Source organism: Gopherus flavomarginatus, chromosome 3, assembly GCF_025201925.1.
Source record: "Gopherus flavomarginatus isolate rGopFla2 chromosome 3, rGopFla2.mat.asm, whole genome shotgun sequence".
In the NCBI taxonomy this organism is placed as follows: domain Eukaryota; kingdom Metazoa; phylum Chordata; order Testudines; family Testudinidae; genus Gopherus; species Gopherus flavomarginatus.
In genome coordinates, this window is record NC_066619.1 from 233968437 (window position 1) to 233993819 (window position 25383).

Below are 25383 nucleotides of genomic sequence, written 5' to 3' on the forward strand. Positions count from 1 at the left end.
CCACATAGTGAGTATCTCTAGCTAGGTGTTCCAGCTAGCTGGGGTGGAGAGCCTCCTTCCAGGTTCTGTCTCCTTCCAGCTCCTGTGGGTCTCTTAATAACTGACTACTTGCTGGCGTTCTACCTGAGAGCCAGGTAACTTGCAGCCTATCACCATATCCCTGGCTTCAGACACCTCACTGGCAGAGGGAGCTAATTAGGCACAGGTGGGGCTAAGATCACCTTTCTTTATAGGCCATCCCACTCTATGATAACACATAAAAATAACAATGCCATTTAAAAGAAATAACTTTGCTTTGCTTTTCCTGTGTTTAACTCAGAACTAATATTTTATTTTTGTGTATACAGTGCACCTAACTTGAAATTTCAATTTCTGGATATAGTCATTTATTTGTGAATTGCTGTATTACAACAGCTTCTGTTACAGTATGAAAACAGAGCATAAAATATCTAGCTAGCTAGCTGTGTTTTTATCTTACAAAGTTATACCAGTCTTGCTCAGCATAGTGCTCTGGAAGTCCTAGGGTAGGGAACCAGTATCTTAGGTTACTTCCCATTTCCACCACATCCCCTCCTCATGTTGGAACATGATTTTCTGGGAGAGACTATCAAGTTTGTTTTGTTCCTTCTGGACTGACAACTTTTGGGTCCTGCCCCTCTCCTTCCCCTCTCGCCCAGATATTTTGCAGAGGACTTCTTGATTTCCTACACTTCATCCTATGACCTTTATTTTATAGGGGTCCTCTGTGCCCATTGCCTTCTCCCCACTCCCACCCCTGACTAGCTAGGTGCTGCTGGGTCCAGCTTCTGAAGCAATGCACAGCTGTATGTTTCTTCAGTCTGTTCCTAAGGGGATAGAGAGGGATACATTTGCTCAGCTAGGTGGACTTTACTGCTCTGATGACTGGGTTAGCAAAAATAAACCATTTGTTGGATCTTCACCAACCATTTTTGAAGGTGCTAATTGGTCTTTTGAGTTTTGCTTTTAGAGTGTGGTTTCCTCAGACTCTAGGGGCTTGTCTACACTGGCACTTTACAGCACTGCAACTTTCTTGCTCAGGGGTGTGAAAAAAACATCCCCCCGAGCGCAGCAAGTTTTAGCGCTGTAAAGTGCCAGTGTAGACAGTAGTTGTCCTCCAGTGCTGGTAGTTACGCCTCTCATGGAGGTGGGTTTTTTAGAGCGCTGGGAGAGCGCTCTCCCAGTGCTCTGTCACAACTACACAAACCACATTAAAGAGCCACAGCAGTGCTTTAACGTTGCCAGTGTAGACAAGCCCTGGGAAACTGCTCCACTCTGCTGAGTCATTTTAAAGCAGATTCTGGGGTGGCTATTAGCACCTTTTACACTGTCTTTGTTCTGTGGTTTGCTGGAAGTGCTTGTGTTATTTGTACAGCCATGTTTATATCTCCACATCGCTCACAACTGGAGAAGTACTACATGGCCTGAAAAAGTTCATGTCTCCAAATCAGAAGGCTATTCTGGATCATTCAGGTCCTGTTTATTTAATCATTTCTATAAACTATGAAATGTTTGAAAACAGTTTTCAATTACTGTCGGCATTTCTACTACATTTCTACTATGCTGAAAGTAATAGAATCTGTGACATTGTCAGAATGGAAGTCTAACTATTTTAAACCAGTTTCCATTCTTCTTCAACGCAAGTCTGTTTTAAAGGTCACATTACAGCTATTGACCAGTGTGAAATGCCTAAATTCTTCTGCAATACTTAAACTGATTTATAATTCCTAACGATGAGCTCCCATACTGATTGTGCTGTGAGTGATCTCGTGCTTCATCAAAATGGCTATGGCTGTTGCCAGTGGTAGCAAGCTCAGAAATGCTAGTTGTAATTAAAAACTTTAGCATACAGATATAAAGTACAGTTTATGCATGGCAACAAGTGTTTCTCTGCTTGTAAATTTTCCAGTTACTGTGCGGAGTGAAGGTAGCAGAGCCTCTGTCAGGGAAAGAACTAGTAATTTAATGTGGCACAGGAGTGGACAGAGTGGCTCTTTACACAATGGCTTCGGAATGGTTGTGCCAAATTCAGTGGCATTTCACAAATGCTGACTTCTATATTCAGAATATTTTCAAATACTTAAAAATTTTTTTTTCTCCTCTGAGTTAATATTCAAATATATTGCGGTGGGGGAGGAGGAGGAGAAGAAATGTCGGCTGTATCCACACAGCTTGCTGTCTTTTACGTTTTAAAGGAATGTTTCTCCAACAGAAACATCTGGGCTCAGTTATGAGGTTAGCAAACAGAATTAATGAATAATTTATGGCTGGTGTGATGAAATAAAGCAGGGTTCTTTTCTTAAACCTAAGGAAATAATGGGCTTCTTTAAAGATTTAAATGAAAATTTAAATGCCATGTGCTGCTTAAGTTGTTATACTTTGAAGGTGATCTCTTGACGAGGAAAAAAGTTCAAGAATTGCTTTTTTAAATTTTTCAATTTTAATAGTGTTAGTAGTACAAAAAAAAAGTTTGAGGAACAAATGTTGCATTAATATAATTATGAACACATTGCTGTTCCAGCATGAATGGCTGCTAATCAAGAAATATTTTGAAAAGAACCCAAGACTCTTATGATTTAAAGAATGAAACAACTTATGGAATGAGAACTAAAGACATCCATATTGGATCAGTACTATGTGCTTCTCCATATTTTTTATGCAGAAAAACTTTGCTCTTTCAAACAAAGAATGTATAATACGAGCAAAATAATGGTATGATGGAAACAGTTGTAGACACTTTTAAAAATGAACGGCTGATATTGATGGCACCTTTGGTGTTAGCATTTAGATGAGTTGTGGAATGCTTTTGGAGTTAAGTTTGTATTCATATCATTTCAGTTACTTTTCTCATTAAAGACCATGGCAGTTCTTTGGGGGACGCTGTATGTTCTCTTTGGATGAATATCTGTGATTCTGTTGACTTGAACCATTTGTCCACTTGAGGGCAGAATTTGGTCATTTATCTCAATAAAAAAAAGTGTCAGTCTATCTGTGGCCCCCCATTACCGTAGTATCTGATCACTTCACAGTTTTACATTTATTCATTCTCACAACATCCTGAGCTGTATTACGAGGCACAGAGAGGCTCAGTGATTTGTTCAAGGCCACACAGAGTGTGTGGGAAAGTAGGGACTTGCACCCAGGTCTTGCAAGTCCTAGGCTAGTGTCCTAATCACTGGGCAATGATGAGCAAGAACAGAGAATACTAACTAACATGGTGCTGAAATGTGGGAAATTTAAATGACACATGTTATTATTCAACCATATCTTATATCATGTGTTTTCAGTATCAAATTAGACAAATTATAATCACATTGGTTATACATATATAAGTGACTTCCTGAATACAGCTTGTTTTTCTTATCCCTCCAAAACACTTGGGAGCTTGTAAATATCTCCTATGTATACATTTTGGACCAGCTTTGTGGTAGAATACAACTCAGTAAAGGGCCAGACGTTTATGCAGAAGATAAAACAGTTTTTATAAAACATGAAATGGGCCATTAGCTACTTACTGTAAATATTTTGTCCATGAAAATGCAAAACCATACTCTAATACATTTAGCATTTGGATTGCTGTGCCTAAAGCAATTCAATAGGTAATAGTAGCTAAGGTGTCTAGACATTTTTGACAAAGCAATTAGTCATTAAATCATCTGAGTTTGCATTGGTAAAAATAACAACCTGAAAATGTGGTGATCTTGTTCATTGGTGTGTGATTCAATAAACCTGGAAGTGCTGACCAGATGTTTAAAATACGATACACTACAAAACTTTCTATTATTTTTCCCCCATATAAAACATTGGCAGTGGAAACTTAATCATCCACTGAGAAACTTTGGTAGATTTTTTTTTTTCAGTCAGTGCCTCATACTCAAAGAATATGCTGAAGCTGAAAGCATGTCTCTTCCTCAGTCCTAAAAACAGTAATGCACCTGTTTAACTTTAGGCACATATTATCTTTGGATGGTGTGTGGGTGTACGTGTGCATGTTCATTTGGTCTTAAACAGTTAACATTTTTGTTTGGATATGTACTCTGATCTTACTGTAATTGTAAATCTTCACATTTCAGAAAACACTTGACTTGTTACAATTTAAACTAGGAAGAAAAGAAATCCAACTCTTCCATTATATTTACATTCTTGCAGATGATGTGGTAATAAGAGTCATGCAGCATACATATGGAACTCCTCATAACCTCAGAGGCAGTTTGAGTGCAGATCTGGGGCAGCATGTGGCTCCAAAATATCCTAGATGGCTTATGGACAGTATTGGTGCTGGTGGTTTTTAAGTGTCCTGTTAAAAGATTTAAGCATAGTAATGATGATAGTCCTTATCAATAGGATACTGGTCTGGGCATGATGTGACCTGGGTACTAATTCCATCAACTTGTTATGTGTCCTTGGGCAAGTCACTTCATCTCTTTGTGCTTGTTTCCCCTCACTGTCTGTCTTGCCTATTTGGATGGTGTCATGGTATAATTCCCCACTCTGAACCTTAGCGTCCAAAAGATGGGGTACCAGCATGAATTCCTCTACGCTCAATTACCAGCTTAGTACTTGTAGCGCTGCCACCAACCAGGAATTTCAGTGCCTGGTACACTCTGGTCCCCTCAAAACCTTGCCCGGGGACCCCCAAGACCCAGTCCCTCTGGATCTTAACACAAGGAAAGTAAACCCTTTCCCTCACCGTTGCCTCTCCCAGGCTTCCCCTCCCTGGGTTACCTTGGAAGATCACTGTGATTCAAACTCCTTGAATCTTGAAACAGAGAGGAAAATGCACCTTCCCCCCCTCCTTCTCTCTCCCCCTTCCAGACTCCTCCCTGAGAGAGACAGTAATCCTAACACAGAGAGAAATTAGCCTCTCTCTCCCCGTTCCCTCTTTTCTCCCCACCAATTCCCTGGTGAATCCAGACCCCGTCCCCTGGGGTCTCACACCAGAATAAAAAAACAATCAGGTTCTTAAACAAGAAACTTCTAATTAAAGAGAGAAAAACAGTAAAAATTATCTTTGTAAATTTAAAATGGAGTAGGTAGAGGGTCTTTCAGCTACAGACACTGGGAATACCCTCCCAGCCTAAGTATACAAGTACAGATTAAAATCCTTTCAGCAAATACAAATTTGAACTCCTTCCAGCCAAATACACATTTGCAAATAAAGAAAACAAACATAAGCCTAACTCGCTTTATCTACCTAGTACTTACTATTCTGGACATATAAAAGACTATATCAGAGAGATTGGAGAGAAACCTGGTTGCACGTCTGGTCACTCTCAGAACCCAGAGAGAACAATCACCAAACACTAACAGCAGACACAAAAACTTCCCTCCTTCAAGATTTGAAAGTATCCTGTCCCCTGATTGGTCCTCTGGTCAGGTGACAGCCAGGCTCACTGATTTTGTTAACCCTTTCCAGGCAAAAGAGATATGAAGTACTTCTGTTCTATTAACTCTTACTTATCTGTTTGTGACAGATGGTAAGCTGTCTGGGACAGGGTCTGTCTATGTGATTGTCCAGTGCATAGCAAAAAGGGTCCCTGATCTCAACTGGGGTTTAATAAATAATAGTACTAGGAACATAATTAACAGTAAGTTATTGAAACTCTTTGCATGTGTTTAATTTTTCATTTTCTTTTAACATTGCATCATTTGCAAATCTTAGTTGTGTGCTGTTTTTTGATGCATTCGACTTATTGTTGCTGAAAGGATGAAAAAGACTATATTAGAGCTACTGTGATACTTAGATATAAGCATCCAACAATCATACATAATGTAAATTAATGAAGATAGGCTTAATTATTCTTGCATGATGAAGAAAAAGAGCAACCAGTACAGCCATTAAAAGAAGAAAAATTTCTACCAATATTGGAAAAAGAAAACGGGAGGTGGAGGGGAAGCTTATTTCCATTGGCTGGGCATTGTTTCAGCTATTGTACATACATACTTTGTCCTTTTGACATATGTTCTTGAACATAGTTTAAAAAATATGAAGCACTATTTTTCTTTAATGCTGAATAAATGACACACTGAACTTTAACAGTCATGTGGGATAATGGTTTCTTTTTGTAATTTTTTTTTTCTTTTTTGGCATGTGAGAGAAAACTTTGGTTTTCAGAAGGTAAATCAGAATGATTGTGTTTTTGAATGAAAATTTGTATTTCATAATTAGAATAATTAAACTACCTCCATAGCAAGCTGCTGATATCTGGTTTCCTTAGATCAGTGCTTCTCAAAGTCAGTCCGCCGCTTGTTCAGGGAAAGCCCCTGGCAATCCGGGCCAATTTGTTTACCTGCCGCGTCCATAGATTTGGCTGATTGCAGCTCCCACTGGCTGCGGTTCATTGCTCCAGGCCAATAGGGCTGCACATTTCTCAGCCCGCGCCACTTTCCGCAGCCCCCATTGGCCTAAGATGGCCAGTGGGAACTGCGATCGGCCGAACTTGTGGACGCGGCAGGTAAACCAGCCTGGACCGCCAGGGGCTTTCCCTGAACAAGCGGCGGCCCGACTTTGAGAAGCACTGCCTTAGATTATAGTATAATTGAATATTATTGTTGAATGATGGAGGGTGAGGCCCCTTTAAATGTAAAATATATGTGTATGTGTATTCTTGTATCCATCTCTATATTGAGCTCTTCCTCTTTTATCCATTGTACAGGCTTGCATTTCATCAGTCCAGCGCTGCTTGGATTTTCTACCTGTGTCCCATGCATTGGCAGGTAGAAATTCCTCTTGAGACCTTTTCAGTTTTTTGACAGTTCCCCCTGCTGGAAAGTTTAAGGTACTGCACTCATGTTTGGAAACCAGTATCCTGCTTCAACTTTGAGGTTTTTCTTGAGTTCTCCTTCAGGACTACCCTGATTCCAGACATGATAATGGCCTTTTTAGCCTCCCTCACTATATTAGCCAAAAAAACATGAGTGCATGTGGGTGTTTATTGAAGGATTGATAAAAAGAGCTAAGGGAATTTTCTGCTTTCTTCCCAGCAGTAGCAGAAGTTGCAGCAGATCCAATACTTAAAATCAAAGGTGCTTTCCCTTTCAGATCTATGTTCCTGCAACTCCTTGCTTCCTCCCGCCCTTCTGCCTGCAGCAGGATGACTCTGTGGACCATTTGGGGTTCTTTTCCAGAGATAGGACTTGTTTTTTTTAGGATTTCTCTGTCAACTTCTCCTGCCTCTCCAATTATCAGAAGTCAGATGCCTTCTAGGAGGAATTATCTGGTCAGTCTGAGGAAACAAAAATGCCTGAAGGGATGGTCCCTCATTCCCCGGATATTAGAGTGTCTGGCTTTCATTTATAAATTCTATGTATCCCATAGTACCTAGAACCCTAGGAGGGCCCTAGAACCAATGCCTATCCCTGTCTTACAGCCCTTTGTAATCTCCCATCATTAGTTTGCTCCACACAGATATTGAACAGACTTCTAGTCCAGGGTCCCATACAGGCCTGAAACCTTAATACAGTCATTATCTAAATAATCTTTTTTACTTCAAGATCTTGCCTTCCTAATCTCCTCCTCAGGACCCCAAAAATGGAAATTTCAGACAGTGTGGCAAAGTTGACCTCTTCAGGATTTTGTTCATTCCATAGATCTTAATGATGTCTAACTGTAGTCCTTCTTTGCCCTCATCACCAGGACTACCTGTGCTTTCTAATTGAAGGGGGTCACTTCCGTTTTCTGCTGGTGTTTTTCAGCTTCTGATTCCTTTGCTTGTAAAAAGGTTCAGTAAGTTTCAACATCTCAACAGAGTATTTCTCAGCACTCTGCAAGTGTCAACTCACTAGCATCTTCTGATGATCAGCATGATAATGGCATTGCCCAAGGCTATATCTTTGTCTTTTGGAGAATTTTCTCATCAATCATTGGAACTTCCAGAAACAAGTTATTTTCTGACCCTTCCTCTATCAGTGTAGCTACCACTTGTTTTATCTTTTCACTTCAGAACTTATAAAGGGCAAACCTCTGACTAATTCACTGGCAATCAGAATAACAACTCACACAAGGTTATTGAGGTGGGAGACACAGATGGGCTCCTCTATGGTTCAGAACAAACTGTTATTCTGGGAATCCCAACGTAACACTAATTTCCAGGAGTTGCAGGTGGTAAAGAATGCAGTATTTAATTTGCTCCAGAAATTTTGCCCCGTGGAAAGTGACAGGAAATATCATAGTGATGTATTTGAACCTCCAGTGTGGAGCAAAATAAAAAGCATGAGTCATGAAATGAGCTCTCCTACTGTGTCTAGCACAACAGGGTCTGTCCATCAAAGCCATGTATTTTCAAAATAAAAGCAACAGACAGACTGACTGTCATAGCCAATATGAGCTGGAATCAGAAGAATGGAAACCAAATCAATCAGATTATTGAGAAATGATTCTTTCTTCAGATTAACCTATTCGTAAGTGAAAGGAATAGTTGCAATAGAAAGGAAATGAGATTTTTGTTCCTGCCACTGAAGCCCGGAGGCTGGTGATTTCTTTTTCTTAGACAGAGTGATTTATGCCTTTCTTCTCTAATTTCGAAAGTAGCCAGTACTATCAGACAGTATTTAGCTGGAAGGAGGATGTTTTCTATTGCTTGTTGTTTTCTACGAGTACTGGACTGACAGAGGAGCAGGTGTCCACACAGAAGAAAGATATAATTAACTTCCTTATCTGTAGTTGTATCTTCTGTAAGTTGGTATCCCTTATTTGACCAGAACTCACCACTACACTGCCAACGAGCTGGCCAGTGGAACCATTCAAACTCTTCGATTAAATAACTATTATGATGTCATAGTGTATGCAGCAGCCTATAATTCACCAGGTGTAACACTGAGTATGAAACGCAGAGCATATTTGATTCACAAGGAAGACCAGTTATCTGCTTAACCTCTTGTTCAGAAAAAGTGATTTCATTAACTGCAAGTTGCTAAAAACTTTACCTGGTCAAATGTAGGGTGCATGCCATATTTTTTGTATGCATGTATAATATACAAACTACACGCCCTTTTGAATTTATACATTTATAGAAAATGGAAAATATGTCTTTTGGCCAAGATTTTCAAAAGTAACTAATGATTTTGGGTGTCCCCCAATGGATTGGTGCTCAGCACTTTCTACAGATCAGGGCCCTTCAAAGCATCTCAGAATTGCCTGTCAGTTTTGAAAACCCTTGTTCTTCATTCACTTGTAAATTAGGGAATAAAATATAGGTATTTATGCTTTAGTGCTTCATAGCCATATTTCTTTTTGATAAAATGCGTGTCATGGAATTGCCATTCTGACTTAAAATAAAGAAAAATGATGTTCCTCCCGAACGTCTGTTTATTGATCCATCCGCAGAGTAGTGGTAAGCTATTTAAAGACTCTTCTTATTGTGTGTGGACTGTAGCAGCATTTCTTCTAGAGGTATGGAAAAGATCCAGTTCTGTTCATCCATCTTTAACTAGCCTCTCCCTTCTTTATTACTATTAAACCTGAGTTGAAAATTGTTTGTTTCTTTTGTTAGTTCTTTAGGATTTTTCCCTTAGATATTTTATATTCTCACTTATTACTCAGGTGTGGCAACACTTTCTTTTACCTCTTCATAATTTTTAGGGAGCAGGAGGGGTTCATACCCTTACAAAATTATTTTAAGCAGCCAGGATGGGCACTAGGGTTTGTGTAATGTTCCTATCTATGTAATTTTGCCTAATATTGTAAGGTACTCTTCAAAGACTAGTTTCCACTCTACGTTGTATGCTGCCTTCAGGTTGACATGAAAATTCCAAAATGCAAGTGTACCTATCAGCCTTATTACATACTGTGGAATTATTCCTTGGCTCTTCTGCTAGGTACAAGAACAGCCTGTGTATGAGTGGAAGGGTGATTCAGAAGCTCATACAGTAGAATAAACCTGCTTTCTCTCAAAAGAGTAAAAGATAATATAATAAACTAATGGGAAGAACACATGAAACCGTCTTATTTTGATGAGGGAGCAATGTTTGGGAAGGAAAACAAGAGTCTGCCTCATAGTTGGCAACTCGTTTTGTTGCAGTTTTTTGAAGTATCATTAAGAGTCTCTCAAGGTTTTTTGTATAAACTCAAGCTTCAGTGTCTGCTATTGCAAATTATGCAGGCTAAAATTTAAGTTCAAGGTGTGAGACATTTATCTGGCACTTAGTCTTCTGAAAACTAAGCCTACTAGCCAGGCTGCAAAATACTACACTGCCACAACTCCTACGTTTAAAAAAAATATTTAATTCCAAGGCATTGGCAATCCCCTTCCTGTCTAATATGTAGCTTACTACATCTCTCATGTTTTTGTTAGGTCTTCTTTCTCTCTGTAGCGTCACACTTTTTTTCTTTGTATGTTCCTGTAATATATCAAAGTGATGTTTTCAGTGTGCCTCATTTTTTTTCTTTTTCCCTACATTCCTTTACTTTTTTTACTCCCCACATTTTTTATTCTGCCTCTTCCTTTGTATTTTCTGTCTCTCCACTGTTCTCCCTGAAATCAATCATTTCTCCCTACTTCTCATTTCTAATTTGTAAGACCCTTGTAAGGGGCAGGTACTTGTGTCCTGTGAGGTGCTTAGCACACTAGTTGGTACTATAAAATACTTAATAATTGCTCTCTCTCTTTTCCTGCCTTCTCCATACCCCATAACCTTTTTACTAGGCACCTAATTTAATCCTCTGTTTTATAAAATGACAGGTCCCTCTGTCCAGTGACAAGTCAGGTCATTTTCCCCATTCCCACCCTTTAGGATTGGGCTGCATTGTGGGCTTCGTACCGGGAAGCTGTCCCTTGACATTGCTCAGGGATACCATCTTTTGTAGCCTCTGGCTAGTAGATTTCTGTTCAGTTTGAAACATCCATCCCCTCTGGACAGGGAAAAGGAACCTTTTCCCTCTTTCACCGCATTCTCATCCCAGATCTGTGAGAATAATGATGTCTGTGGACCTTTTTTTAACTGTCCCTCAGCCTCTGATGGGTTCTAGTTCCCAGTCAGTAGCTCCAGTACCTGCTGTACTGGTGGTGGTGGTTGCTTTCCCAAGATATACCAGAGTGACATTGGCATGATTCTTGTCAATTTTATAGCTGCTCTGCCAGATCCCAGTAACAGCAGTGAAAATTGACAAAGCTTGCAAAGCTCTGAGCAGCTGCAGAAATACAAGGATTGTCTGTCTTCAGATTTTGGAAGACAGCATTGCATTAGTTTGTACTCAGTTCATGTTTGGAAGGTTTTAATTGGATCCATGAAGAATAGAGTTTTAGTCTTATAGACTTTAAGGCCAGATGAGACCATCATGATGAGCTAGTCTTGACTTTCTGCACATGGCAGGCTACAGAATCTTATCCACCCACTCCTGTAATAGGCGGGGTTATTGAAGTCCTCAGATCTTGATTTGAAGGTTCCAAGTTACAGAGCCTTTACTATTTTCTCTAGTTCAAATCAGCCCTGCTCCACTCTGTGGAAGAAGGCGAACCTTCCTCTCTCTCTGTCCGCCCCTTCCCCCCCGCTACGCGATGTCTGCCAATTTGACCTAGGGGGAGATGCCTTCTTCACCCGAAACAGGATGATCAGTTAGACTCTGAGCAAAAGGGGGAGACCCACCAGCCAGACACCTGGGAAAGAATTCTGTGTAGTAGCTCAGATCCCTCCCCATCCAGTGTCCCAAATCTGACCACTGGAGATACTTGCAAATTTCTTTCTTTCTGTCTGTTTTTTTAAAAAAAAAAAAGTCCAGGTTCTGGAGAAGTTTGATACTCAACCAGGAAAGATTCCAATTCTCTGTGGGAGAGTGGATATTTCAGGCCTTATTTAAGTTGTTCCTCTAATGTATTTATTTAAACAAAATAAGTGTTAAGCCATTTTTAATTACTAGAAACAGCAGCAGGAATATAAAATGTTGATAGTTCAACTTTTAGTCCAAGCTGTAGATATACAATTGAGAAGAAGGAAATGAAACTTGACAGTGAAACTTGCGGGTCATATTACTGACATGGGGCCATGTCCTGGCTTCAAAAACTTCTTACAGAGGCTAGAAATTACAAAAATGCTGATTAAAACGAGCTATGCTTTAGTCATACAAGGAGATGGTGGATATGAGGCTAAGTGGCAACATCCCTCAGTCGTCGTCTTTGTGTGTAAGCCTTCCCTTTTCTTATCTGTCTGTACATGCATGCAAGCACATATGCATGGGGGTGGCACCAGAAGACAATGGCTCAAGTAAGAAAAATCTCCTCCAACATAGATTATTGAAGACCTACATAAACCGAATTAAAATACAGATATCTTGGTGTAGGTCAAAATTCTGTCTTTTAGTCATTCTGTGGTAGGCACTATACATCTGGTCCTTTGTGATAGGATCTCCAGAATAGTGGATGATCTTGTGCAACATAGGAATGGTTATCTCTGTCTTCTTGGCAGATCACTCTGAGTATGGAAACAGTTATACAAAACAGAATCTGAAGTTAGTGCTTTAGGCTTTATTAGAGTGGGTCTCCGTTCAGTTTGGATGGGTGCAATCAGCCAGATTAGGCTTGCATGAGGTCTGCAAAAGAAAGACCATGATTTGCTTTGCAGTCCTTGTTTGTACTGCAGTAATGACATATTCAGCTTTGAAGTAAGTAAAGAAAATAAATACCCAAAAGTTCTATGCGTAGAGGATCAGATCCTCAACTGGTGTAAATCAGCATAGCTCCATTGAAGTCAGTGGGGTGCTACACTGATGCTTAACAAATTTAAAATAGTAGAACTTTGTAATGTAGAGCCTGACTTAGATTAAATAAATAGATGAATTAATCTTTGGGGGCTCTAAGTCTCTATTACTAGAATAGTTGGATTGGCAGAAAAAGTGTTTTAACAGGTCAATAACATAAAAAATCCTATAAAGTTTGCGGTTGCTGTGTCATTTATTTAAAGGATGATTTTGCCTTCTATGATGGAAAAAAAATCCCCTTGCATTTAAACATGCAGAGCAGCTTCACAGGCTACAGTGTAATGAATTCCTAGCTGGGAGCTTGCTTCAGTAACTGCATTTAAGGCCAGAGAACTAGAGAGAGGTCAGAGGGTCATGTACCAAAAGGTGGCCTTGCAAATAGAAAACATTCAGAGGCAAGGGGATTCCTGGCATTCCGTGGGATCAGAATTTCCATTTCTTGTTTTATACAAATAGAAGAGAATGCAATTTTAGTGTTCAATGAACATTTTCAGTCAGATTATCCACTTCTTCTGCAAAAAGTGATCCAAAATATTGGTTTTACATGTATCCTGGACATCTATTCGATTACTAGCTAGCACATCTGTAAAAATGGACTTGGCACTCTGAATATAATCCCTGAATGTAGATTCAGTTGTCATCACCTCATTATTAACTACTCTTTCATTGGAATTGTTTTTATTAAAATAACCTTCTGTGACAGTGTTACAACAGACCAAAGGTTATTTTAAATCATTATTATGTTACATGTAGAATTCCCAAGTAATACATATGTTGTAAGGATCAAAATTTATTTTTAGCATAATTCATTTGCTTTGTCCAAAAACTAAATTCAAATCCCCTGACAAATGACTCCTTAATATGCACTTCGTGAAGAATTACTTGGCAAGAGTTTTAATATGTCTTGTATTGTGCAAAACTTTTGACTTGTTAGCTTTCAGTTAACTAGACTCCTGCACTTATAACTCAGTCTGGTATCCTCTATAAAATTATCTCACAGTTTGTATGAATAAAATGTTTACAGAAAAATTTTATTGGGATGAGAGGCAACTAGTAGAAACTCGGACAGGTCTGAAGCAATGCTTGTGAGTAAGGAGTTTTGCTGAGGTAGTTCATGCATGCTGTTTTTAAGGAGTTTGGCCATAGTGAGAGAAACAGGAGTGGCACTTTGGAGTTATGCTGGCATGCTCTCTCAGTATTAACAGCCACTCTTGCCCACTATAATAATATGGGCCTTATGTTCTGCATATCTAGAAAATGTGCCCATTTCTCTTGCATGTGGACTTCACCATGCTCAGTCACATTTGGACTAGATTGCTTAAGGTTTTTCAGATTGTAGCCTCCAGTCCAACTGTTGCAGAAAAAAGCTGCTCACTTACTCCTCAGAGTAGGAGGAAGGGGAATCTGTTATGACTACTGTTGCAGTATACACTAATGGCCCATATGACATAGGGAAAAAAATCAGGTATGGGCAGGATATTCCATAATCATCCTGTGCAGGGTTTCTTATATTTCCCCCTTAAGTATCTGGTATAGTCCACTGTTGAACAGAGAACTGGACTACTGGTTTGGTGTGGCAATTGTTGCATTTTTGTTAACTCACTTAAAGGTGAACTGCAGTGCTTAAACGATGATGATTTGTACCCTTGTTTTTTTCTGCTCCATAGTGAATAAAGTAGGCTGTCGCAGTTTCAGGGTATCCATTTTCCATGGTCCATTCCGGGAGAGGAGTCTCCTCTCATGTCTCGAGCCATTGCCTGCTCTGGGCAGGGACCCTTGTCCCACTCCCTTCTGACTGACTGAGGATTTTAAGACTGCACAGCTCCCTGCCTTACACCATGATATCCCCAGCAAGCCAGTGACTGCCTAATGGCCAGTGCCTGTGCTTTGCTTTCTCTCCAAGGGCTATGAACAGAGTGTATTGCCAGCAGTTACAAGTTACCACACAGCTCTTTTTAAGCAAGCACTACAAAGGAAACATAGTAAAACAATAAACAGTGGGGCCTAGTAGGTCATAGTCAGTCTAACCCTTCCTAAACGGCTGGGGCCTTCATTGAACAGAATGTCCTACCCATTTGCTGGATCAGACAGAAGGCCCTGAGTCAGTTTAAATCCAGTCTTTAAAAATAAAAATCAAAAGTCCTTTCTTTATTGTTGGTCTCTGGAAAACCCAGTTTGAACCAATATATACAAGCATTTCCTTCCCTCTCTGGGGGTGTTTTACACCTAAGGTGATTCACCTTAGGGCTGCCCCCCCCTACTGTTTTTGGTTTCTGGAGGAGCAGTGATAACCCTCCCTCCTGGAGTTGCATACAGTCCCTGTCTCACAGTGATAAATAAACATAATACCATATAGTCCTGAAAGATATTGCAAAGAGTGGGAGGGGGGAAGGGGAAGGACAGCATAGCTGTATACTCTCTGCTGAATAATGTAGGCCTCAGGATTTTTACAGTTTGTTTTTAAACATTAGAAATATCCTGTCTACATTTCCTCTTTTTGAGGGAGAATTCTCCATTGAGGGAGAACCAATGGATTTTATGACATCACAAGAGACTGACATCTGAGAAAAGAAGGAATTTTTAGGGTATGTCTACACTGGAAACTTGAAAGCACTGCCACAGGAATGCTTCCACTTTGAAGTGTGAGTGTGGTAATCTACCTCCATGAGGGGATTAGCTCTGAGCACTGGGAGCATAGCTGGGAGCCTGTCTACACTAGCGCTTTAACGCGCTCAGACTTGCTGTGCTCGAGGAGGTGATTTTTCACACCCCTGAGCCAGCAAGTTAGAGCGCTATAAAGTGTACGTGTAGACAAGCCCTTAGTCAGATTTTAAAGCTTTTTTTCTATCCATTTTTGCTTATACCAATTTAATTCAGATGCCTGACTAACACTTGAGAGAAAAGCTTCCTTTGCTGAAGATTCAGTTGAGAAGTGAGAACATTTCTCACTTTGCCCTTCAGTCCTGCAGTAGAAACAGGAAAGTCAATTTTAAAAATGATGAATATGTCTTTACTGCCCATAATGTGGAAGACACCTTCCACTCACACAGGAAGACTAAGGCCATGTCTACATCTAAAATTTTGCAGCGCTGGTTGTTACAGCTGTATTAGTACAGCTGTATAGCGCCAGCGCTGCAGAGTGGCCACACTTACAGCAACCAGCGCTGCAGGTGGTGTTAGATGTGGCCACACTGCAGCGCTGTTGGGCGGCTTCAAGGGGTTTCGGGGAACGCGAGAGCAAACCGGGAAAGGAGACCAGCTTCGCCGCGGTTTGCTCTCGCGTTCCGCGAACCACTCTGCAAACCGCAGGGAAGGAGACCTGCTTGCTCGGGTTCGGGGAACGCGAGAGCAAACCGGGAAAGGAGACCAGCTTCGCCGCGGTTTGCTCTCGCGTTCCGCGAACCACCGTGCAAACCGCAGGGAAGGAGACCTGCTTGCTCGGGGTTCGGGGAACGCGAGAGCAAGCCGGGGAAGGAGACCAGCTTGATTACCAGAGGCTTCCTCAGGTATGCTGGGATACCTGCTTATTCCACGGAGGTCAAGAAAAGCGCTGGTAAGTGTCTATACTTGATTACCAGCGCTGGATCACCAGCGCTGGATCCTCTACACCCGAGACAAAACGGGAGTACGGCCAGCGCTGCAAACAGGGAGTTGCAGCGCTGGTGGTGCCCTGCAGATGTGTACACCTCCTAAGTTGCAGCGCTGTAACTCCCTCACCAGCGCTGCAACTTTCTGATGTAGACAAGCCCTTAGTCCTTGCCCCTGGTCAGTTTACTGTAAAAGAAGACATGCAGGCAAGAACATAACTTTTATATACGTCAATAGAATGAATAAGCATTACCTGTACCTGAGTGCCTTTCAATCCACTGGTTATTAGTTAGTCAATTTCTTTTAGTTATCATAGAAATGAGTCTTGAGGAAGAATTTGGAGGATGAGAAGGTAGTTTTGCAGGATGAGAAGGTAGTGGCTTATGGTTCAGTTCAGGAAGGGTGTTCCATGCACAAGGCAGCACATAAGAAGGTGCAAAGATTGTTGTGGAAGAAACAGATAAGGTTAGCAATATTAGTAGAGTAAATGTGAGAAACAGACAAGATAATAGAGAAGAATGGATAAGTAGGGAGAAGGGAGGTGTATCTCTGTCAAGATTTTTTCCCTCACTTTGAACTTTAGCGTCCAAAAAGTGGGGACCTGCATGATCATTTTTAAGCTTAATTACCAGCTTAAATTTGGTACGCTGCCACCAGCCAAAAATATAGTGTTTGGCACGCGTCTGTTCCCCCAAAACCTTCCCTGGGGAACCCAAGACCCAAACCCCTTGGGTCTTAAAAAAGGAGAAATTAACCATCCCCTCCTTTTCCCCCCAGACTTTCCCCTCCCTGGGTTTCCTCGGGAAGATTCACACCGATCCAAACTCCTTGGATCTTAAAACAAGGAGGAATTAATCATCCCCCCCTTGTTTCCCCCCACCAATCCCTGGTGAGTTCAGACTCAGTCCCTTGGATTTTAAAACAAGGAAAAAATCAATCAGGTTCTTAAAAAAGAGAGCTTTTAATTAAAGAAAGAAAAAGTAAAAATTATCTCTGTAAAATCAGGATGGAAAATGCTTTACAGGGTATTCAGATTCGTATAGACTAGAGGGACTTCGCCCCTGCCCCAAGCCTTAGATTCAAAGTTACAGCAAACAGAGGTAAAAATCCTTCCAGCAAAAGGAAAAGCATTCACAAGTTGAAAGAAAACAAACATAAGACTAATCCGCCTTGCCTGGCTATACTTACAATTTTGAAACGTGAAAGACTGATTCAGAAAGATTTGGAGAGTCTGGTTGTAGATCTGGTCCCTCTTTGTCCCAAGAGCGAACAATGAACAAAACAAACAACACAAACAAAGACTTCCCTCCACCAAGATTTGAAAGTATCTTGTCCCCCTATTGGTCCTCTGGTCAAGTGTCAGCCAGGTTCACTGAGCTTCTTAACCTTTTACAGGTAAAAGAGACGTTAACCCTTAACCATCTGTTTATGACAATCTCTAAGGTTAGAAACAATTTATTTTTAAAATCCCCAAAGCCATTTTTTTACATCCATAAAAGGTGCAAATAAAAAACCCTAAAATCCTCTTCCTTTGAAGTTCACATTTAAATAACTGTGTACTGTCAAAGATGAGTTATATCCTCCAAGTGGTATTTTATACAAAAAGCATCTTAATGACTGGTGTCTGACGAAATTCCAAAAAATGCAAGCTAACAGTATGTCAGTCTTTGAAGAGTTTTCAGTCTGAGGCTCAGATGTGGAAAGCATTTCAGTCTCAAGTGAAGTTCATTCCTTGTTTCTAGCCTTCATTATTGTTGTTGTTTCTTGCTACACAATGAAGACTTACCTCTTGACTGTATATGAAGAAAAGACACACTGATATGTAAACAAACAAAGCCCTTCCCTCTCCCTTTCTGCACTGAATATCACAAGGTCCTAAAAGCCCTAATATTAAATGTTCCTAAGGTTCTGAGGTTAAAAATAGAGTTAAAGTACGATGTTTCCTTGTAATTTATACTTTTTTTATACTGAACTTTGTTTATATTACACTGTCACCTTGAGGCCCCAACTGAGAAGGGAGTCTTGTTGTATTAGACATGTACAAATGCATAATAAGAGACAGTCCCTGCCCTAGAGAGTTTACAATCTCCTTTGCAATCATTTAAAAATATGTACGCAGCCTATGGTAAGCAAGAAGGTTCTTGTGACACTCAGTCCAGATTATTCTTTAAGCATGGCAATTTATTTTCTTTTCAGATAAAGGATTGCATTAATTACTGTTAGTAATGAATTACTGTTAATTGGTAGTACGTTGGTCAATGTTGTTTGCTTGACAGATCAACTTCATTGTTGTCACTTATATAGAGCTACAGCTAAGTAAGGTGTTTTGCATGCAAAAAAAGGAACATTCTTGCCCCATTATACATATTTTCACTGTTGTTTCTATATTTCTTCCTATAAAATATAGTTCCTTTGATAGAATTCCTTAAGAACTCGACTCATTTGCTCTGATATAGCACCACATTGAATAGTCTAATTTCTTTAGGGAGCTACTGTCATCTGTCTTAAAATGTGCCTGTCTAAAAGATGCCAGTAACACACTCCAGATCCTTCAAATTACAAATTCTGCTTCAGTTACTGTATGCTGGCTTCTTCCTTTTGTCTCTTGATATTCCTGAAAGGGAAGAATATAAAAGACCACAAATACTGCCAAAATGGCTCACATGTTAAGTGCTTCATATCGTATGGTTTGTTTACATTTCACCTTTGTTTGACCTTGAAGTTTACAGGTTCAAGTGAATATTAATGGCCTTGGGAACAGCTAAACTAAACAGAACAGAAAGGCGGCGAGAGCTCATAGTTCACTAAACTACTGTTTGATGTATGGTGTCGTTGAACTGTGCAATTTCATTTTTGTTTAACATAGTGAAATGCTCTATTGTCTACAGTGTTTCACCTCATAGAGCAGTGGTCCCCAACCTTTTCGTCTGGTGGGCTCCAGACAAAGGACCGTGGCGGTGGTCAAGCATCCGCCGAAATGCTGCCGAATTTTGGCGGCGACACCTCTTGATGCCGTCGCTTGTTGGTGACAAGCGGCGTCATTGAGAGGCGTTGCTGCTGAATTTCGGCAGATGCTCGACCTCTGGCCAGGACGCAAGCACATTTAGATGGTACCCGCGGGCACCGTGTTGGGGACCCCTGTCATAGAGCATCTTTTATTTAAGGGATTGCTGAAATTTGACCACGCCTCTTTAAAAAAAAAAGTTGCATACAAATAAGTTTGGATTCTCTTTAAGAAATGTTTCAAACAGCATTCAGTGTGTATTATGCGTTTTTCCTTTTTTTTATTAATGTTTGTGGGTTAGATTTGAACAATGAAGTGTTTTGCCTGAATATAAATGCTTTATTTATCTGTCCAAATAAACAGATTTATAATCACAGATTTAAGACCAAATTCTAGGGTTTACTTTGTGCCAGCCCTTTCATTTTTGGAATAATGTGCATTTTTGACTACTCTTAGAATGTATAATATGGTTCCCAAAATTGTTTTTCTAGGATTCTTGGTTATTTTTCTTGTTGTGTGTTAGCACAGACCAACTACATTGAGTCTCACACTGTTACTATTGAAGTTGAAGGATACAGTGAGCTGAGTTTGAAATATGTTGTTATTCCCTAGACAGCTGGGTTATATCTTGCACATACAGCAATTAACATGTAAAGTTGTTCCATGTCACAGAGACTAAAATATATCTTAAACTTTGGCATTCTAAAGCCTAGGAACTTCATGTGTGTTTGTATGTCTGAGCACATTCTGCTAGATCAGTATTAAGTAGGACTGTGGTTAAGATGCTTGTCCTTGCAAATTTACAAGATGCTGGGTTGCAGGAAATGATTGATTAAAACTCCAGATATTGGTTTTGTTGGTGGTTTGGCAAATTATGAACTTGCTTAGAATGTTGGTTGACCACAGCCGACGAGATGGCACACACATTCTACCTCATATGTGCATCTATCTGTAATATAGATTTGAGAGACAGCTGATACAATCAGTTTTCTAAGAGCCTGGTAAACCTCACCATGCTGTGTGATGATTTTTTTTTCCCCTCTGGGGTCTTCTCTGATATGCATAGAATCATAGCCAATCTTTTTGTGTAATTAAAACTTCAGTTTTTACTTTATTACATTCCAGTTCACTCTCTGGACAAAAATATGCCAAATGGAGTCAAGTTACTTCATTAATGGTTACCTGTAAAGCAAGAATTGTAAAATATTGGTGTTCTGCAGTGAGGTTTAGGTTACTTTGGGTTAATCAGAGATGTTTCTAGGGCATTTCAGGATTTCTCGCTCTGCTGTGCTTGGAAGAACCTTCTGAATTCTGTTTGTTTTCAAGTTCTCCCACGCTCCATAAATGACAGGGAATACATTTTTTTGGAGTGCAGTGGTCAGTTTTATTGGAACACAATATTTTACACAAAACAGAACAATCTTTTAACTTAATGTTATCTCAAAGTAACATTAAAACTACACCATAACTCTTGCATAGTCCTTATCTGGCTGAAACACAATTGTGGTTTTATGTATTCTCAGCATCACTTAAATGTTTTGAGAGTACCTCTGTGGAAAATGTATATCCTCAGCTAGTATGAGTGGACTCTGGCTACTTTGCTTATAACAAGGTGGACCTAAGTCTTCCGGAAAGGATCCTCGACAAATTGAGACAATATTTGCCTTTTAAAAAAGTCACTGGCCCCACCCATGGAGTGTGTGATCTTCCCCACTCTCCCTCCAGTGATATTCAGCAGCCTGTGTGATCTTTCTCTAACTATGGAGGTGATTTGGGGAAAATACAAAAAGTTAATTCCATCAATCACCTTTGAGATGAGTGACTAAACATGCCAGTATAACTAACTTATCTAAGGCCCCCATCTTCACTATATATTTTACTGTATCTAGGAAAGGTATTTGAAGGCAGTTCTACCTAAAACACTTTTTATGGCTATTTAGAAGGTTGTTGTCCTAACTAATCTAGAGCATAGTTTTAAAACTTCTTTACTCCATTCATACTTTCTGGCCAAACTATGATAGAAACCATTTTAACTGGGTCTGTATTTAAGCCATTTTAAACATTATACAGAATAAATAAATGAGTACAATAATATATGTGGGGTTTGAGGGGAGGAGAGTGTTTTAGTGTTGGGCATACGCTACTTCTTCAAGCTAGTCCAATGTGTATTCTGCTGTGGAGTACGCCTGTGCTCCATGCGCCTCAGACTGGAAAATTCTTCCAAGCAGTGTCTGTTAGTCTGTGCCTGCACACCTGCTCTCCTCATGCTCTGCACTGAGGGCATAATGGGAGGGGCGGGCCATCCACTGCTTCTGTTCTTTCTTACCCCCACACAGCCTGCGTTGGAACCTCCAGTATACAGGTCATCTCTTTTCTCTCCAGCCTTCACACCTGTAAATATTTCAAAGTTTTATCTTTAATTACAGTGTTAATAGTTTTAGTGTATAGTTAGTGATTAGTTAGATTTTTCACCCTCTGGTTCCTGATATGGGAATTAGATTATGCCCGGAACATCGGGCTTCAAAAAATATGTCTCCTGCCCTTGCACCTTCTCAGTCAATGCTGCTTATACTGCTTTGGGGAAGTGCGTATCTCCAGCAGGTGCAGTATCTGTCATTCATTCCCTAGCTAGACTCGACAGGCATAGAAATTCCTCGTTAAAAAGCACCTCATGGGAAAGCTATCAGGCTTCAGTCAGAGCCAGGTTCTGTGTGATCTAATAAGGAGTCATACAATCTCTGCCCTCCAAGAGAGCCACCAGAGCTTCCTCCTGACCCAACAGAAGAGGAAGAATATGTGCTGGATATGCCAATACCAACAAAGGTGTTTACATGTACTCGCCTCCACTTTAGAATGTTGAACTGTCCAGTGCTGTTGACTAAATACAATTTTCTAAACTACTCAAAATTCCAAATTTTAAGAAGCAGCTACCTCAGCAGGACTGGGCTCAATTTCAGGCCCTTATCCGTGAAGGCATGTTGGTGGCCAGAACTTCATTGCAGTCTGCAGTTGATGTCGCTGACACTGCATTGAGGTTGGTGGCAATTCCATCAGCATTCGGGAGTTGTGAACCACTGTTGATGCTGTTTCTTCCCAGGCTTCCCATATCCTTTTGTGGCTGTCTACTCTTTTCTCACAGCTGGATTGCAGTAACATTAGACAAGTTGGTGTTGGGTATAATCCATTCTGGTTATTCCATCAAGTTCCTCTCCCTATTCCCTCAAAAAAACCCTTCCACATCCCACTTCTTGGGCCATTCTCATCAAGAGATCCTTCTCAAGGAGGTGGAATCTGTCCTCCAGTGGGGAGCAATAGAGTGATTGATTGCCTCTTCAACATCAAGGAAAAGGGTTCTATACAAAATGTTTCCTAGTTCCCAATAGGAAGTGAGAGTGGAGGCTTATTCTTCACCTGAGACAATTCAGCTTTTTTTTCCCATAAATTAAAATTCTGTATGGTTACACTGTCATTGATAATACAATCTTTGGAAAAGAGCATATGGTTCACATCTCTCAGTATGAAAGATATCTACTTTCACATGGACATTCACCCTGCCCACAGAAAATTCCTCAGATTTATGGTGGATCCCAACCACTGTCAATACAAGGTGCATCCATTTGGCTTAGCAACTGCAGCAAGGTTCTTCATCAAAGTGTTTCTGATAGTAGCAGCAGAATTCATATGGCGCAGCTTCACCATCTTCCTCTATTTAGATGGCTGGCTTCTCATGGGCAGGACATGCTTAGAAGCCCTTGCACTGTTGTTGTTTCATCTTGTATCATCCCTAGGAGTCTGTGGGTATGTCTACGCTGCAATTAAAACCCGCAGCTGGCTCAGGCTTGGGCTGCATTCAGAGCTCTGGAACCCTCCCACTTCACAAGATCCTAGAGCCTGGCTCCAGCCCAAGCCAAACATCTACACCGTAATGAAACGGCCCCTTAACCCGAGCCTTGCAAGCCTGAGTCAGTTGACACAGGCCAGCAACGGGCGTTTATTATTATTATTATTATTATTTATTATTATTAGACATACCCTGTTTGAACATGGAAAAATCTACCTCAGTGGTCCCCAAACTGCGGCGTGCCCCACTAGAGGGGGAATGTTCAGGGAGGAGTGGTGGGGCCCAGGCCTCGAACTGCAGCACGGCTCCCGGCTGCAGCTTCCGGTCATGGCTCTCACACATGACCCTGGCCTTGGCCTCTGTCAGCAGCCTGTCCCCTGGCCCCACTCCCAGCTCTGGCTCCGCTCCCAGCTGCAGCCACAGCGCCAGCCTTGGCCCCTGATCCCACTCCTGGCCCCGACTCCCAGATGGGTGCAGACAGATTACATTACGGGTGAAGGGTGGGGTGTGACATAAAAAGTTTGGAAACTACTGGTCTGCCTTGACTCCAGCACAGACTATAGATTTTATAGGAGCAACTCTAGACTCAGTCAGGGTGATTGACAGATTTCATGCCACGAGCAACATGATGGACCAGGTTATGCACAACCCTCAAACATAGGTTTGGTTTTGTCTTTCTCTCTTGGGGCACATGGTATCCTACAGTTACATTATGCTGTTCACCAGACTCCACATCCATTGCTTGCAGGCTTGGCGCCGAACTTTGTAAATACCAAACAGGCACAGCATGAGCACCATAGTGACAATTGTCACCTGTCGTGGTATAATCCCCGCTCTGAACCTTAGCGTCCAAGAGATGGGGTACCAGCATGAATTTCTCTAAGCTTAATTACCAGCTTAGAACCTGTAGCACTGCCACCAACCAGGAATTCCAGTGCCTGGTACACTCTGGTCCCCCCCAAAACCTTGCCCGGGGACCCCCAAGACCCAGACCCTCTGAATCTTAACACAAGGAAAGTAAACCCTTTCCCTCACTGTTGCCTCTCCCAGGCTTCCCCTCCCTGGGTTACCCTGGAAGATCACTGTGATTCAAACTCCTTGAATCTTAAAACAGAGAGGAAAATTCATCTTTCCCCCTCCTTCTCTCTCCCCCTCCCAGACTCTCCCTGAGAGAGAAAGTAATCCTTACACAGAGACAGAAAATTAACCTTTCTCTCCCCCTTCCCTCCTTTCTCCCCACCAATTCCCTGGTGGATCCAGACCCTGTGCCCTGGGGTCTCACCAGAATAAAAAACAATCAGGTTCTTAAACAAGAAACTTTTAATTAAAGAGAAAAAAAAAAGTAAAAATTATCTTTGTAAACTTAAAAAATGGAATAGGTACAGGGTCTTTCAGCTATAGACACTGGGAATACTCTCCCAGCCTAAGTAGTCAAGTACAAATTAAAATCCTTTCAGCAAAATACAAATTTGAACTCCTTCCAGCCAAATACACATTTGCAAATAAAGAAAACAACATAAGCCTAACTCGCTTTATCTACCTAGTACTGCACTATTTTGAATCTATACAGAGCCTGTATCAGGGAATTGGAGAGAAATCTGGTTGGCACGTCTGGTCCCTCTGAGCCCCAGAGTGAACAACAACAAACACTAACATCACACACAAACTTCCCTCCCTCAATTTGAAAGTATCCTGTCCTCTGATTGGTCCTCTGGTCGCGGTGACAGCCAGGCTCACTGATCTTGTTAACCTTTCCAGGCAAAAGAGATATGAAGTACTTCTGTTCTATTAACTCTTACTTATCTGTTTATGACACCACCAGAGTTAGGGACTCACTAACTTGGTGGAAAGATCCTGTGAGTGTTACTGTTTTGTTCCCCACACCGAACAAAACACTAATTACAGAAGCCTCCCTGCTAGGCTGGGGAGCATGCATGGATGGTCACATGGTGCAAGGCACTTGGGTGCACCAAGAGACCAGAATGCACGTAAAATCTTCTGGACCTCTGGGCAGTACATTTCTACCAATCATCCTGTCTTACCATGTATTGATAACATCAGACAGCATAACAACCGTATTCTACATAAATAAGCAGGGAGAAGCAATATCCATTCCCCTGTGTATAGAAGTTGGTTGCATTAGGGAACTGGTGTATCAAAAACCATATCATACTATTGGCAATGTACCTTTCAGGAACACAGAGTTCATTAGCAGACATCAGTCATTTAGCCATTGATTGC

The 25383-nt window shown here is 40.9% G+C and overlaps 1 protein-coding gene across 3 annotated transcripts in view; it reads left to right on the forward strand.

Annotated features, from left to right (window-relative positions):
• The window catches only part of SCFD2 (sec1 family domain containing 2), a 316169-nt gene that overhangs the window by 12839 nt on the left and 277947 nt on the right, over positions 1–25383 (forward strand). The window lies entirely within an intron of this gene.